General features: G+C 44.3%; 1 protein-coding gene and 1 long non-coding RNA gene across 3 annotated transcripts in view; both read left to right on the forward strand.

Annotated features, from left to right (window-relative positions):
• Gria1 (glutamate ionotropic receptor AMPA type subunit 1) overlaps nt 1-17129 on the forward strand; it is a 337895-nt gene that overhangs the window by 297252 nt on the left and 23514 nt on the right. The window lies entirely within an intron of this gene.
• Nucleotides 4429-8306, forward strand: LOC119087002. The gene is made up of 2 exons (XR_005090418.1): nt 4429-6093; nt 7924-8306. It is a non-coding gene; the product is annotated as an uncharacterized LOC119087002 (long non-coding RNA).

The following is a 17129-nucleotide window of genomic DNA, read 5'->3' on the forward strand; positions in this document are numbered from 1 at the left end:
CAGACAAGCAGACAGGCAGAATGTTAAAGTTACAGGTGAAGAACAACCTACTGAAAGACACTGAAGGAAGAAATCGTAACACAGGGACAAAGAAAAGGGGAGAGAAGAGGGAGGAGACGGGGTTGAGCTTGAAATGTGGAGAAGGTTTTGTAAAAGATTTTAGTCTTGATTTCAAACATCAATGAAAATGCTTTAAAGAGTTTTTGGTAATTCTCCAGGAGTTCAGACAACAAAGATGTCAGCAGGGATTTAAACACCACTGACTACAACCTTAGTGGAGAGAAATCTCATGGCCTGGTACTCACCAATCAGGCACCAACACCCTGAAGAGCTCACAAGACTCTTTATGTATGTTTAGGCAGATGTTAAACAAGATCCAGACAGCAGTGTTTGTCAGGGCAAAAACTTTTATTTCGGGAGCTTACAGACCATCAGCCGAGAAGGATGCAGCAGCGTACAGAATCAGATGTCACAGGTTAAAGGAAAGCCAGTGGTTGTCTCGAGGCTTTGTGGTCAAGGCCATCAGCTGACAACAAGGCACAGAGAGAGCGAGCTGTGGTCTGTCCCTCAACAGAGCGCTAATGCTGCTCCTCCTCTGAGGCACGTACTTGGAATAAGGAAACAATCTGAAAAGCATTGGGAGTTTCAGTGACAGGAACCTAGAATTTGATTATTCTGCACTGAAATGCCCTCCTCCTATAGTAACAGCCACTGGCTGTAGTATGAACGTTATCTCCTGTCATCCCTATGGGCTGTCATTAGCCCCATGTTACAAAGGTCCAGTGTCAAGAAAACAACAGCAGGTGGGCATGAGGACAGGCCATCTGACTCAGCGCTCAGGGCTGCGACTTATTCAAAAGCAGTTCCAGGGTGGATGACTGACAGTCAAAGGCAGCTGCTAGACTGAAACCTCTGTGTGTGTGTGTGTGTGTGTGTGTGTGTGTGTGTGTGTGTGTGTGTGTATTTATAGGCAAAATGATAACCATAGACTCAGGAAAAAAATGAAGTGTTTGGAGTCCAGAGTCACCACTGGGCACTGTGACAGGGGAAGAGAATGAGAGGCCCTTTGCTTTGAATAGCCTTGGTGCATTTTCCATACTCGAAGACTCTTCTTGGGGGTCAACCCCAGGAATCTGAATCTGCAGTAAAGAAAAGCCTACCTCTTTGGTTTAGATTTCTGTAAAAAGACAAGGCAGTTATGATTTGAGAAGGAGAAAGGGAAAGAGAAACCCAAATGATCTGGTTGCAGGATTCTCAGATTCCAGAAAGTGTCAGATCACACACAACACAATTTCTCATGTGTAGCCAGTTTTCCTGGGTCCCGCCAGTCCCACAGCCACTCAGTCCCAAGTAAACACACAGAGGCTTGTATTAATTACAAACTTTATGGCCTAATGGCTCAGGCTTCTTGCTAGCTAGCTCTTACAACTTAACTCAGCCCATTTCTATAAATCTATGTTTTGCCACATGGCTTCATGGCATTACCTGTTCTCTCACATCTTACTTCTCCTGGCGGTGGCTCACAGCATCCACCCTGACTCCACCCTTTTTCTCTCTATGTCTCTCTTGGATTCCTCACCTGGATCCATTCTGCCCTGCCACAGGCCAATGCAGCTTTATTTATTAACCAATGGAAGCAACACATATTCACCGCATACAGAACGACATTCCACAGTACTTTCCATTTTCTGTTTAATCAAAGTGGAAGGCTTTCATTTTAACAGTAAAATTACACATAACAAAACAGTTTTCAAGCAAGAATTACAGTTACAATATCTAGTCTATTTGTATTTGGCAAAGCTAAAGAAAATATCTATCATCTATCCTATTTTGTGAGTCTAATGTTTTATATCTAATTCATCTTTTATCATGACTAAGGAAAACTATAACTATCTAGTCTTCAACTCCATCAAAGACCCCAGAAGGATATACTATTACCTAAGTAAACAGGAAGTACATTGTAAGCAACTTCCAAAATTCTAGAAATGACAGAGACATCTGGCTGCCTGGACAGTCACCTAAAATTCCTCTGCAATGTTAGGACATCTATCTTCAGCCTACAGGCCTAGAGTCCCTGGCAGACTTTTTAGTGAAGCAGAAAAATTTGAAGGATTGTCTCACCTATTGGCAAAGTTCATCAGTCACTTTTCTCTGTATCCTGCAAAATGTCTGGCAGTTTCTTCTGTAAAGCAGGAACCTGAAGGACTATCTCTCCTTGTTTTAGCAAAGTTCAGTGGTCACTTTCCTATGGGTCCTGCATGTCCAATTTATACAACATATTGTCAAGCAGTCCAGGCAAGGGCAGATTCTTGTCCAAATGAGCAGTTTTGCCAATAAGTAGATAAACAACTCCACATGGAGTGTCTTCAATGCCCATCTTCTTCTTTCAAGTAAATTGGTGCTATCAGGAGCAGATGCATCTCACTGTCCAGAAAAGTCTACATTTTTAAAACATTTTAAATGCCATATTCTGTAGGTCTTCTAAGTGTTTGAAGATTACCTACCTAATTGAAATACATGTATACCTAGAAACCTTAACTAACATGACTATAAATTTGATTATCATAGATGACTATTAATCTATATTTCTTGATTATATATTACAATTTTAAATGAGCTGCATAAATATAATACCTCAAACAAGAATAGAAATACATATGCAGTATAACAAAATTAACTTTACATTTGTATCAATAAACCAAATACATACTAATGTAATATATGTAAGATTTACAGTTGTTTTTTTTTATTAAAGTAGATTCAATAATCTACCTTTTTATCCTATCATTTCTATATCATACATTTCTATATCACACATGGGCACACATTTATCCACACAAATAAAAATAGAAAATAGAAAATTCATCCATCTTCAGTTACAGAACCCTGATGACCCACCTTCGCATCAGGAATTCCAACTGCAGGGTTACATCTCCCCCGCCCTCTCTCCATCCTCCTTTCTCTGTAGTGCTTGACAGTAGTCATGGATCATGTGACCCCTGACCCACCAACACAAGAGTAAAGTTGCCGGAAGAGGGCCCAGCATCTCTGCTTAGGAAATCCCCATGCTCTCTATGGGATTTTGTGTCTCATCTGTGTCAGAAGGAATCGATGTTGGAGGCTGGCTCACCAAATTAAGTGCTTGAGTGTAAGCCTGAATAACGGAGTTCAGATCCCACAAGCCCACACAAAAGTCACACCAGTGCAGGAGCCACCTGTCATCCCAACACTCAGGCAGCGGTGGGGACAGACTGACTACCTACACTAGCTAAGATCGACTAGGCCCAGGTTCAACCAGACCTTGCCTCAGTAAGTAAAGTGGGAACTATTGAGGAGGACACCTGACAGCAAGTTCAGGCCTGTGCATACACATGCACACACACCTGAATATGTTTCTGTCTCCCCACCAAACTCACATACACACATGCACACATACCACACACATATGCAAAAAAGGAAAGGATCTTTTTTTTTAGCATCTAAGAATATACACATACACACTCCGGCCAGTTTCCACTATATCTGTGCCTCACACACCTGAGGTGAGAAGGGCTGCTTCACCAAGATGGTTTAAATATGAATGAGTCGCTTTGGACCAAACCCTAGAGGTGCATGTTTCTGCTCCAGCTACTTTACATCCAATGACTTGATCCCAGGAAACCATTCTGTAGGACAAGTGGAAACCAGGGAGAGTAAAGGAGCAGCTCTTGTCCTCTGAAACATCGCACTTTTTCAAAACCTGTATGCTCGGGACATGGTTATAAGATTCTCACGATTTCAACAAAGGCAGAACAGTAACAGCCCATCCAGGCAGGTGTTCTACAGATGCCACCTTCCCAGCAACCCTCTGTTTGTTCTGTCAACACCATACCTCCACACACTAGTGAACATTCCTTCCAGTCCTGCCCTACATTGCTCCCAGATGGATTGTGAATTTCTGCCTCCTAAGATCAGAAAACTGGTGTCTAAGGGATATGGATGTAGCTCAGTCAGTAAAGTGTTTCTCACATGAACTTGAGGACCCAAGTTCGAGTCTCAGAACCCAGGTAAACACTACATAGCATGTGCCTATAATTGCCAAGGCTAGGGAAGCAGAGACAGGAGGATCCCTGCAGCTCACTGCCAACCAGTCTGTCTAGCCAAATCAACAAGCTCCAGGTTCAGGGAGAGACACTATCTCAAGAAACAAGGCAGAAAGCAATACAGGAAGGCACCCAACGTTGACCTCTGACCTCCACATGTATATGTTCATGTGAAAACACCCACCCAAGCATGTAAATGTTAAACAAAAATGAGAGAAAGAGAGAAGGAAAAGAAGGAAGAGAAGGAGGGAAGGAAGGACAGAGGGAGGGAGATAGGAAGGCAGAAGAAGAAAGGAGAGAAGGAAAGAAGGAAAAAAGGAAGGAAGGAAGAAAGGAAAGAAGGAAGGAAGGAAGGAAGGAAGGAAGGAAGGAAGGAAGGAAGGAAGGAAGGAAGGAAGGAAGGAAGGAAGGAAGGACCTAAGACCCAAGCTCTGACACCTGTCACCTCTGCTTAGCAGAAGTCAGATCATGGCCCCACAGCATGTTAAAAAAGACTCTTAATGACAGAATAGCACTTCTCTCCCTACTCAGGAAACAAATACCCTGATGAAGCGAGGTGGCTCAGTGCTTGGCTTTCTGTTTGGACAAGTGGCATTCCTTTGAAACAGACGCTGTTTGCTGGCTGTCTCTGCATGTTTGGGCTTGGGTGAGGGGCTAAGTTGTGTTTCTGAAGCCCTCGGGTTGTGAATAAAGATGGACAGGCCAATGCCAGTCTCTATGGGAAAGGCAATTAGTAAATCCACTGATTATAATCTATAGGTCTTTTGGTGCCAACTAAATGGAAGTGCTTGGCTAAAATGCAGTCTCGTTACTGAGATGCATAGTCCCTTTAGTCAGAGACAATATGTTCAAGTCTCCTAGGTCAAGGTGCATGGCCTGTATTTACAAACCCAAGCAAGAAAGTAGAACAGATCAGCCTCTGTCGAATTCTTAGCTAACGGCCCTCCTTTGCAAACCATCATCTGCCAGGACTTTAATGGATTTGCTAAGAGTTATACCCTAACCAGGACATTGGTCCTAGTCTGGTCTTTAACTGACTGTGGGTGTGTGGGGGCTTCCGTGGTCTCTGTGATTGTGACATCTCTGTGTTCTGTCACATCTTGTCTATGCCAGATGTTTGGGCCAAGGGGACACAGGAGCACAATACAGCTCCCCCACAACACCCCCACTAAGGACAAACATTCAGGAATGTCTGAGATCTACTCCTTGGGCTATTCCATTTCATGGCTTTAATTCTGATGCCCACCCCCATACACTGCATGGTGAGAGAGAAATAACCCCAGTCTCTAAGTGATGCAGTATCCAGAAGAGATCATGAACAGAAAAAAACTTACTGTTTTGTTGGTGGCATAAGACAATCAAAGACACTCAGAGGGAGGAGAGGCTATGTCTAAGACACAGGATTTGCCAAGTGACATTGGACAGAAGCCTTGAAGAACCATGAGAGAGAAGGGTGGAGGATGAGAGTGGGCAGATTCAGACGATGGCAAGCATGGAGCTTGTCAGGAATGGCTAGAGCCATCGTCCTGTGAACTGGAAGATATGCCAGGATGGAGGAGCCATGAGTTGTTATATGGTCTGTGGGGGCAGCTGCCTCTGCAGTTGGGTTGGATGTCAGCAGAGGTCAGAAGAGCAATCCAAAGACAAGGAGGGACCTTGATTCTAAACGTTACCTGGAGGTGGCTTGTAATGTGAGTAGGTAGGAAAAGAGGGTCACAGATAGAGAAGTCACTTGCAAAGCTGTTCTGGTCATCTTGGAAGGAGCAAGTAAACTTGGTCACAGTGTATGATGGGATGGGGACAGGGCGGGGAGTGCTGGCTCTGTGCTCATTTCAGTCTTTACTTAAAAGCTAAGTAGTTTGGGAAGAAGCCAGCTTTAGTAGAAGTTGGTGTTATTGACCAAGAACTGAACAGGTACCAACCGATGCTGCCAAGGACAGGATTCCCAAACAGAATGGCTCAGTTTTGCTCTGAAATGCCTGAAAGGTCGTGAAAAGCATAGCTTTGAGGGGTGCCTGTAGCTAGAGTTTTCCTGCCTTGCCCACAGTCAGGACAAATCTTTGTCACCCTCTAGTCCCACAGCCGCTCAGACCCAACCAAGTAAACACAGAGACTTATATTGCATACAAACTGTATGGCCGTGGCAGGCTTCTTGCTAACTGTTCTTTTATCTTAAATTAACCATTTCCATAAATCTATACCTTGCCACGTGGCTGGTGGCTTACCGATGTCTTCACATGCTGCTGGTCATGGCGGCGGCTGCAGTGTCTCTCCGCCTCAGCCTTCCACTTCCCAGAATTCTCCTCTCTCCTTGTCCCACCTACTTCCTGCCTGGCCACTGGCCAACCAGTGTTTTATTTATTGACCAATCAGAGCAATTTGACATACAGACCGACCCACAGCACTTCCCCTTTCTTTTTTTTTTTTTTAAAAGGAAGGTTTTAACTTTTACACATCTCCAAAGTCAGCTTGGTATATTTGGGAATTTGGGCGTAGCTTCTCTTACTACTTCCTGCTGGAGGGGGGCGCTGTATCTTATGGGGACACAAAGAAAATTTTAGGATCATGGAGTAGTCCGTGAGACCGTATCGTCTGAGCCAGTTGCCTTGAAACGATTCTGGATGTTGGATCATCTGGGCCATGGTGTCATCGGAGACCTTTCAGGTGGTCTTGGCTGGTCAAACCTGATGTATCTTAATCTGGAACAAATCCATAGCCTCTGGCTTTCTGTGGAAACAAAAGCAGAGCCTCCTTTCCAAAGCAACATATCCTTACATCCAAATTTTGAAGTTAAGGTACCTTTAAAATACACATTTTGGCATAACTCAACAGCGTTTGCAATCAAATGTTTCTCTTCAGTTACGAATATCAAAGAGAACATAATCCAGATTCTCTGTGTGGTAGCCATCTTTATGTGGCTTATGTTTTATATTACCTTGAGCCTATTGCTTTAAACTGCAGCCTTTTAAGCCTGAAATGGCGCTGCGGCTGCTGGCTCCTCCCACTTTAGCTTCCCAACATGGCGGTGGTACCTTTTCCGCCAGCTCTGGGAACCATCGTGGGTCTGTGCTTTTATCCAAGCAGCGTGTAGCCCAGAAACCTCTTTTTGTTTTGTACTAGCAAAGGCTAAATTCACCATGCAGCTTAATGTGCCACTTGCAGAGGCCTCATTCCCGCCATACTGCAGATCGAGCGCACACGCCAGGAACCCGCCAGGAACTCAAACCGGCAGGCTGCCACTCATTTGAGAGAGACAATTAGGAAGCTGTTTTTAGCTCCGTTTTAGAATCTTTTCTCAGGTTTTAGGTGGAAACTCTTGCCCCACGTTGGGCGCCAGATGTAGATGTAACCAACCGTCTTATTAAATAAGAAACACAGAAACAATGTAAAAGAGAAAGTCGAGAGGTCAGAGCTCAGAGCTAAATCTCACCCTTCCTTCTGCTGTCCCAGCTTCGCGAAAAGAGACCTACTTCCTGTCGGTTTGTTTTTTTATAGTATGTCGTTCTGCCTTCTCATTGGTTGTAAACCCAAACACATGACTGCCTCGTCACTGTCTGAATGTACAGCCCCCTAGGTCTTAAAGGTATATGTCTCCAATGCTGACTGTATCCCTGAACACACAGAGATCTTATGGGATTAAAGGCATGTGCCACCACCGCCACACTCTTGCTATGGCTCTAATAGCTCTGACCCTGAACACACAGAGATCTTATGGGATTAAAGGCGTGTGCCACCACCGCCACACTCTTGCTATGGCTCTAATAGCTCTGACCCCCAGACAACTTTATTTATTAACATACAATCAAAATAATATTTCAGTATAATTAGATTACCACCACAGGTGCCAGCTTCCTAGCTCACCAGCCAGGATGACAAAGGCCGCCAGGCATCTTCCCAAATTGGCCCGACCCTGTGCCTGTCTGCTTTTTCTTTTCAAACACGAGACTCTCGGGATTGCTCACCAACATTTCTGTCGCACTGGAGTTCCCATAGGGTATGTTTTTCTCCCTTCACACAACTTCCAAGAACTGTCTAGAGTGACATCTGGGTAAAGGAAGGAAGGAAGTGAGGGCCACACGTCAAAGACATGTGAGCTGCACACACGTGGGAACGATGAGGCAGCTCTGGGGTCCTTCCTCCAACACTATTTCTTTGCCTGAGGCTGGTCTTAGTGCTACGGAAGGCTGTAGGAAGTTTTCTTCTCCCTGTCAGCCACGATCCTGGAAACAACCGAGAAAACAATAAGCAAGCCATTGTGTGGTGTCTGAGCTATTCCTCTAAAGACTCAGCCCCCGATTTCGGTGTCTACTAGGATGCCCAGGAGAGCTGGTTTCCAGAGGGAAACGTCTCCTCCCACACCCTCACTTCTCAGGTTTCATCCAATGATCTGGCTCTAAAGGGTCACAGTGTGGAACACAGAGTCTGAATGACTCTCCAGGGATTCCATTCTGCAAATAAGAGCTAAAAATGTTTAGGGAGAAAGATGGGCCAGCGGTAGAGGCCAAGCAGGGGGATGGGTGGCATGCAGCAGCAAGGCTGTCAGGGGATCTAGACAGAGCGACACAGTAGTCACCAGCCTTGGAGGCACATAACTCAGCTCAGGTCTGTGACTTCGCCAGCTGCCTGAACTTGCCAGCTCACCATAGCTTTACAAGCCTCCTCTTTCTTACCTAGGAAACTGGAATTGGGCCAGCAAGGCAGCTCTGTGGCCAAAGAGTCTTGCCCCACGATCCTGGCGACTAAGTTCAATTCCCAGAACCTATGTAAAGGTGGAAGGAAAGACCAAACTCCATAAAGTTGTCCTTCATCAACACACATACACACACACACACACACACACACACACACACACACACACACACACACCACACACGCGCGCGCACATACCTCATTCACGCATAGCACGCATAGAAAATAATTTTTTAAAAACTGGAATAATAATTTCATGAAGTTTCTTCAACAAATTGATAAAACACTGCAAAAGGCCTGTCACAGAAGACACTCCTTACTGTTTTCAACCCCCTCTTCTCATTGGACCTATCGAAAAGTCATTTTAAGTCTCAATAATTTATCTGATCCTTCTCTGTAAAACCCGCCGTGTCCAAAATCTGCAGGAGCCTAGCCCACCCCCCTCTCCGCTGCACACACTGGCTGCATTTGAAATAAAATGTCTCTCCCCGAGAACAATCTGTGGTCCTCCCCCACAGGGAACATGCTGAAAAACTAAGACACTAATATTCATTTCTGCCTCCCTCCCACACTTCAAGTATCAGCCACTCTTCCTGTAGCTTGATGCCGGTGCAGGGCCCTGCTGCTGAGGATAAATACAGTATGTCCCAGGGAAATGGCAGTCCCTTTCAATTGGTCTTTGCCTCCTGATGGGTAGCCAGGGATACGCGTTGTCATGGTAACCTCATGAACTCAGTGACCCAGGTCAGGTCTGATCAGAGACAAAGCGCTCTGGGCAGAGAGGCTGTCTAGTCCGCATCCTCCTCCAAAGGGCTGGAGAGGGAGGAAGAAAGGAAGAAAAGGGGACGGTGGATAAAAAGGGAGAGTAAGAGAAAGGGAGAAAGGACAGGAGGAGGGACTAAGGAAAGGATGAGGGAAGAAAGAAAATATATGTGAAGTGTGTGTGTATGCGTGTGTGTGCGTGTGTGTGTGTGTGTGTGTGTGTGTGAGCATACCTGTGTGTGTGTGTGTGTGTGTGTGTGTGTGTGTGTGTGTATGCACATGCACTTGCAACTGCAAGCACATTTGAATAGAGGTGGAGGTTTTCCTAAGGAGAGAAGCTTTCTCGGGTCGGTACCCTGGAGCAGGTCACAGAGAGTACAGAGAATGCATCTTAGGATGCTAGTGCAGTATCCGGCCCAGAAGTCCAGGCCTAGAGTGTGGCAAGGGCCCTGATGATTGTCTCAACATTCATCAAGCACAGTTACCCAAGCACTTGTAAGAAATACTGAGTGCGTCATCTTACTCACACAGTGGCACTGTGGACACAAATTTGTCTCCATCTTCATCAAACATTTCAAGAAACTGAGGCACAGGGAGGTGACAGAATTGGCCTAAGGTTCCCTAAGCTGGATTTCCAACTCAAACAGCCTCATTTCCAGAATGTCTCCTCAAGCATTTGACAAGAATGTCTCCTCAGAGATAGACATGTGAAGAAAAGTGGTCAGACAACTAACATCACTGACCGGTGTTGTAGCACACGACTATAATCTCAGGCCTCAGGTAGTGGAGGAGGCGGGAGAATTAGCCATTCACAGCCAGCATTGTCTACATAATCAGTTCAAGCAGTCTGGCCTACAAAATACCCTGTCTCAAAAATCAGCAAAGATAAAGAAGACTTGGATCATTTAATGCATAGATTCTAAAAATGTGCACACAGATACATGTGCATGCGCGCGCACACACACACACACACACACACACACACACACACACACACACATTTAGTGCTACCTGATCAACGTGGAAATAGAAAAACAGATTTCTGCTTCTACCCTGAATTCCATAGGGAACTCTTATCTCCATTCTGCATTGTTCGTCTACGGAGTACAAGAGGCCTCCCTGGGACGGGGTCCACCCTGTTGGCTAATGTCATGCCATATACCTCCAAACGGGCAGAAGTACCTCCAGCATGCATTGATGTCTCCCTGTTTGCCTATGAAGATGAAACTGAATCTGCCCCCCCAAAAGTATACCTCCTAAAATTCCATAAGCTTTTGGATTTTCCACTCCATGAATCAGCTCACTTTAGACCGATGGAACCACAAGGACCTCACAGCTCATGTATTTGCAATGCCCTGTGTGCGTTCAAGCACTGTCTTCTCCTAGCCTTGTGACTCAGCCATCCCTGTTTCCCTGTTACAGTCTGAACCTAAGATAGGTTCCCAAAGGACTCTGTGCAACCATACTTAGGTACAAACCTTGATCATAATGCCTTCCTCTTTTTTTTTTTTTTCACACCCCCACCGCGGTGCTAATGGAGGTGCCCACCTGCCAAGTGCCACTACCTTTGTCCTTCTTAAGATACCATCCTTAAAGCAGTCAGAGAAGACACCGGGAACAGCAGACAGTAGAGGTCCCAGCACCCACCCCACCTCCAAAGCCACAGGAAGGGGCAGCCCCACCTTCCTGTTGAATCTCACAGGACACCAGTGGAATCACAAAGACAGACAAACTTGCACTGATGCTCGTTAGAACTCCACTCTTGCTGCTGCCGCAGCCGCCGCCGCTGAGCAGCTCATAAATGGCAAAGCAACACATTAGAGAGAGAAGAGAAGGTGAGAATGTGAGGTGGGAAGGCCCGAGATGAGCAGCACAGGAATTGAACAGCCTTTACCTAAGCGAGAACAGCCACACTCAGGAGGGCAGTGATTTGTCTGCCAGAGCCCGGCTTTCTCCTGCTGATACACAAATTGTATGTTGCTTTCTTCTAACATCCACCAAAAATAGCAAGCTCCTCAAGAACTTTACCTCGGACTCACTGGGTCTTTTGATTTTTCTGAGCTGGCAGCTGCTGTCATACAAAAGCAGACCCGGAGACGGGGAGGTTTGGATGTACATCTTGGCTCTGCCACTTGAGGCCTTTGGACTCGGGCTTTACGGTACGTCAGCTCTGCGTTCACACTCTTCCATGGTGTAGCTCATCAGTCTTGGGAAAGTACAGCAAGTGATGGCTAGTACTGAAGTTAGGACTGACAGTGGACTCAGTCTGCTAGGGAACATCAAGAGTCTCCTGGGCAGGTCGCTTCACCTCACCAAGCCTGGGTTTCCTGTGGGCAGCCGGCCAGGTGGAAACAGGCCTAGCATGAAAAAGTTGTAAGAGAGCTCACTTGCCCAGAACATCCCAAATGTCTCCACAGACTTTTTCACTCTTAGAAATTCAATTTGTATTTGTTTGTTTGTTGTGTTTTAGTGGTTGCTGTTTTTTGGGCCTTAGAGTTTTAGACAGGGTTTCACTATGTAGCCCAGGTTGGTCTGCAATTCACTATGTTGCCTAGGCTGGCTTCCAACTCACTGTCTTCCTCCTCAGCCTCCTGAATGCTCAGATTACAGATGTGCCCCTCCCATGGGCTTTGATTTTATCAAAAAAAAAAAAAAAAAAAAAAGACCAGTCTCAGTCTCTGGGCTGAGAGTGGCGCACAGTGCTAGAGTATGTACCTACTGTGCATGAAGCAAAACCCTTTTCACAAAACTCTTGCCTTAGTTAACTTGACTTTTATTAAAATGGTAACTTTCTTCCTCTGCAACCACCTACACTCACATGCAAGTGTGTGCATACACACACACACACACACACACACACACACACACACACACACACTCCAGTGCCTCTGGCATCTGCAGCTACTTGCACTCACATGCAAATGTGTGCATAAAATAACTAAAAAGAGTCTGGAGCTGGAGAGATAGTCCGGTGGTTAAGAGCACTTGCTGCTCTTGTAGAGGACCTGGGTTCAGTCCCCAGTAACATTTTGGGCAGCTCACAACTGCCTATGACTCCAGCTCCAGGAGATCCAATGCCCTCTTCTGGCCTCTGCAGGCAACTGATGTGCATATATCTACACACACATAGGCAGAGAGAGAGAGAGAGAGAGAGAGAGAGAGAGAGAGAGAGAGAGAGAGAGAGAGAGAGAGAGGAAAATTCGTGATTTTTATAATGAAGAGATAGCTGCATTTGCTATCCAGTTGTAATCCAGGTTTAATCTCTCCTCCCACAAATCCCTTCTGAATGAAAATAATGATGGCCATTGTCATTAGACTCCAAAGTTAGTTCTCTGGGTGCTGTCTCAGTGAGTGACACACAAGCACACCCATGAGGACTGCTTGGTGGAGAGACCCCCACACCTTGGTAGAGCTGATAAAAACACAAAACTGAAGCCCAGGTGTGATCAATTAAAGGTGTGGTCTAAGTTAATTCTTATTTGTGCAATACAGCATCTCCAAACATCAGGCCAAGGACCTGCCACTTCCTGCTCAAGAGAGAGTTGTCAGCAGGCTGCAGGGAACCAGGACAGACAGAGAGACAGTGCTAAGTCCTCCAGTGCCCATACTCCCACTCAAGGGAGTGTGCTAGATGGTGATTGTTCTCTTTTGAGCATTTTTACTTAGCAAAATTAGCATCAAATTCACACTTAGTTTTCCCTCACATCCACATTTGATTATTGTTTTTCCCATCCACAAAATCTAGATGTCTAGAAACCACCAGTAGTTAGAGGATGGAGTACTGCCCAGAACCCCAGAGTTACCATGTCGCTTCAACTTAATGCAAAACTTTCCAAATCCACCCATTTTCCTACCAATTTTATTTTCCTTTACAGCTGAGTAAAATTCTATTGTGTGTATGTGCCACATTTTCACTATCCATTCATTAGATAGTGATGGACATCTCGACGGGGGGCATATCCTTACTGTTGTGAACAGAGCAGTAGTGAACATGAATGAGCAATCATCTCAGTGATGTGACACAGAGTCCTCAGGATGTGTGCCCACAAGTTTATCTGGGCCATATGAAAGTTCTATTTTTAGGTTTTTGAGAAACGTCCACATAGATTTCCACAGTATCTGTACCAGTCCCCCCCCATCAGCAGTGAATAAGGTTCCCCCTCCCCATATCCCTACCACCACTTACTGCTCTTTATTTCCTTGATCTCAGACATTCTGCTTGGAATAAGATAGACTCTCAAAGTGGTTTGAATTTTCATTTCCCTGATAACTAAAAGGTGTTGAAATTTAAAAAGAAAAAAAAATTGACCATGTACATTTCTTCTTTTGAAGGCTCTTCACTCCATCAGCTCATTTATTGATTGGCATGGGTTGGGGGATTCATTTTTTTTTTTTAGTTATGTATATAAATTCTAGGTTTCAGTCCCCTGTCCAAGCTTTAGCCAGCCAGGACTTTCTCCCTTTCTTTAGACTGTCTGTTCACGGTGTTAACAGTTCCTCTTGCTGTGCAGAAACTCTTGGATTTTGTGTCATCCTAACTGTTAATTCTCAGGACTATCCCTGTGCTTCTGGTGTCTGCTCAGGAAGCCTTTGCCTGTATCTACAACTTGGAATGTCCTGCCCCTATTTTCTTCTAGAGGTTTCAAAACTCCAGGCTTTAAATGGAGGTCTTTGATTTTTTTTTAAATTGATTTTTGTTCAGGGTGAGGGTCTAAGTTCACTCTTCTGCATGTGGACATCTAGTTTTGCCAGCCCCTTTGTTAAGTGGGCTTTTTTTTTCCCCAGTGTGTACTTTTGATCCTCTGTCAAAAATGAAGTGGTGCTATCAGTGTGGGTTTGTCCCCTGTTCTCGTACATTGGTCTGCAGACTTGTTTTTATGCAAGCACCACACCTCTTTTGTCACTGCCGCTCTGTAGGATAATTTGAGGTCAACTATTGCCATGCCTTCAGCAGTGTTCTTTCTGCTTAGGATTGCTTTGGCTCTACATGGTCTTTGTGTTTTCATATGAATTCTTGATTTTTTTTTTCTAATTCTGTGAAAAAAAAATGTCACTGAAACTTCTATGGGAATCGTGCTACATCTACAGATGACTCTTGATAATATAGCCATCTTTACAATGTAAATTCTGCTAATCCGGGAGAGTGGAAGTTCCCAAAGCTCCTGATACCATCTTTAATTTCTTCTCTCAGTGTTTCAAAGTTTTCATTGTAGTAGTGGTCTTTGGGCATCCTTGGTGAAGTTTATTCCCTAGGTACATTATTTGTGAGGAGACTATAATAAATGAGATGTTTTTCTAATATGTTTCTCAGAGAGCTTATTATTTGATATATATGAGAGCCCCTACTTTTGTGTGTTGGTTTTGTGCCCGGCAACCTTACTGAAAATGTTTATTAAATCTAAGAATGTTCTGGCAAGGCCTCAAGTCTAGGATCATGCCATTTGTGAATAGAGACAGCTTTACTTCTCCCTTTCCAGTTTCTATGTCTTTTCCATCTTTCTCTTCTCTTATTTCTTTGGCTAAGACTTCAAACACTACTAATTAAGAGTGTAAGTAGTGACCACCCTTGTCTCATTCCATATCTTAGCAAAAATGTTTTTAGTTTGTTTTCCCATTTACTATAATGTTGGCTGTAGGTTTGCAATATATAACCTTTACTCTTTTGAGAAATGCCCTGTCTGGTCCTAATTTCACCAGGACTTTTATCATGAAGGCATGCTGAACTTTGTCAAATGCCTTTTCTACATCTATAAAGATGATCATGTGATCTCAGACCTTAAGCATATTTATATAGTGAATTATATTTCTCGATCTGTGAATGTCAAAGGGACTTTGCATCTCTGGGATGAAACCTACTTGATCTTCCCAATATGTTTTTTTTTCTTTAGTTTGCAAATCTTTTGTTGAAACTTTTTGTATCTATTGCTCATCGTGGAAATTGATCTGTAGTTTTTCTTTTTTTCCCCCATTGGTTTGGTGATGTGTCTTCACCTAATCTTGGTATCAGGATAATGCTGCCTTTGTAGAGTGAGTTTAGCAGTGTTCCTTGCCATTCTGTTTTACGGGACAGTTTGGGAAATATTGATATTAGATCTTAAGAGTTTCCTAGAATCCAGGGCCTGGTGACACACTTCAGTGGGTAAAGGTACCTGCTGCCAAGCCTGATGACCCAAGTTTGATCTGAAAACCACCATAGTGGAAAAAGAGAACTGACCCCCACGAGTTGTCCTCTGGTCTCCACATGTGTGCCATGGTGTGTGCACATGTACACCCACGCACATGTGTGTGTACACACACAAAAAGAAAAGATAAATGAATTAAGAAATATGTGTCATTGGTTTTTGCTTGCTTTTTTGACTGAATTCGGCAGTGAGTCTATCTGGTCTGGTCCTGGACTGGTCTTTGTGGGAAAACTTTTAATTACTGCTTCAATCTCATTGCTTATTATGAGTTTGCTTTAAATTATTTATGTCTTCTGGATTTAGGTAGGTCATGTGCATTTAGAAATTTAAATTTCATCTAGGTTTTCTAGCCTTTGGAATATGTTTTCATAGTATTCTCTGTAGTAACAACTCCCTTTTGGCCTCTGATTTTATTTGTTTTTTTTGTGTTCTCTCTCCCTCCCTCTCCCTCCCTCTCCCTCTCTCTCAGTTAGTTTGGCTAGGGAGTTGTAATCTTGTTAACCTTTACAATGAAGAAATGAACAATGCAGAAACATAATGATGTATACACACACACACACACACACACACACACACACACACACACACACACACCGCCTCATCTCTCCCTGCCTAATCTCTACTCTTTCTTGCTGTCTTCTCGGTTTGGGGTTGCCTTCATGTTTTTCTAGAGTCGTGAGATGCTTCATTGGTTTTTATTTGAGACCTTTTTATTTGAGACCTCCATGTTTTCTTATTGCGAGCGCTTCTGGCTGTGAAACTTGCTCTTAGGACTGCTTTGTCTGGCTCCCAAGGGATATGCTGGGTCGTGTTACCACTCTCACTTGTTTCTTAGCAATTTTATCATTTCCTTCATGATTTCTCCAGTGATCTGTTGTTTGATCAAATGTGCTGTTCAGTTTCTAAGCATTGGTATAGTTTCTGAATATTCTCTTGCTAGTTCATTCTACAGTGATGAGACAAGATGCTACAATTTATCTTGACCCTCTCTCTCTCTCTCTCTCTCTCTCTCTCTCTCTCTCTCTCTCTCTCTCTGTGTGTGTGTGTGTGTGTGTGTGTGTGTGTGTGTGTGTGTGTGTGTGTGTTGGTGCACGTGCGCACTCGTGCTAAAGCTTGCTTTGTGACCTATGGTGTGATCACCTTTTGAGAAATTTCCATGCACTGCTGAACACATGTATTCCCCATCTCTTGGATGAAATGTCCTGTAGATTATTAAATGATTATTAAACCATTAAAGACAGCTGGCCTATGATCCTATGTGCTGCTGAAGCACCTTTGCTGAGGTCTCATCCCTGCTTGCTCTGCTGGTACTGAGGATCTGTGGCTGCTGCAGTCTGTTCTAAACAGAAGCTTCAGAGGGATTGAAGCGGGTTTGTTGGGCACTGGAGCGGTTGCACATCACCCCATCTTTGGC

Source organism: Peromyscus leucopus, chromosome 8b, assembly GCF_004664715.2.
Source record: "Peromyscus leucopus breed LL Stock chromosome 8b, UCI_PerLeu_2.1, whole genome shotgun sequence".
Taxonomy (NCBI): Eukaryota; Metazoa; Chordata; class Mammalia; order Rodentia; family Cricetidae; genus Peromyscus; species Peromyscus leucopus.